The sequence below is a fragment of the Lolium rigidum genome, chromosome 1 (genome assembly GCF_022539505.1).
Source record: "Lolium rigidum isolate FL_2022 chromosome 1, APGP_CSIRO_Lrig_0.1, whole genome shotgun sequence".
NCBI classification, from domain to species: Eukaryota; Viridiplantae; Streptophyta; class Magnoliopsida; order Poales; family Poaceae; genus Lolium; species Lolium rigidum.
Genome location: NC_061508.1, coordinates 59,316,033 through 59,316,691, shown reverse-complemented (window position 1 = coordinate 59,316,691; position 659 = coordinate 59,316,033).

Below are 659 nucleotides of genomic sequence, written 5' to 3'. Positions count from 1 at the left end.
TAGTGAACTGTGGACCCCGGTCCTATTCTTTACATAGCATACAATCTACTCGCAATTGTGTTTTACTATTTTCTTGCAAACAATCATCTTCCACTCGATACGTTTAATCCTTTGTTACGGCAAGCCGGTGAGATTGACAACCTCACTTGTTTCGTTGGGGCAAAGTACTTTGGTTTTGTTGTACAGATTCCACGTTGGCGCCGGAATCCCTGTTGTTGCGCCGCATCACATTTCGCCACCATCAACCTTCAACGTGCTTCTTGGCTCCTCCTGGTTCGATTAAACCTTGGTTTCTTTCTGAGGGAAAACTTGCCACTGTGCGCATCATACCTTCCTCTTGGGGTTCCCAACGGACGTGTACATTTACGCGCATCAAGCTCTCTTTTCACGGCGCCGTTGCCGGGGAGATCAAGACACGCTGCAAGGGGAGTCTCCACTTCTCAATCTCTTTACTTTGTTTTTGTCTTGCTTTATTTTATTTACTACTTTGTTTAATGCACCTAAACAAAACACAAAAAAATTAGTTGCTAGCTTTACTTTATTTACTGTCTTGCTCTCCATATCAAAAACACAAAAAAATTAGTTACTTGCATTTACTTTATCTAGTTTGCTTTATTTACCGTTGCTAAAATGAAGGTTTGCAACTGAACGAAGGCACA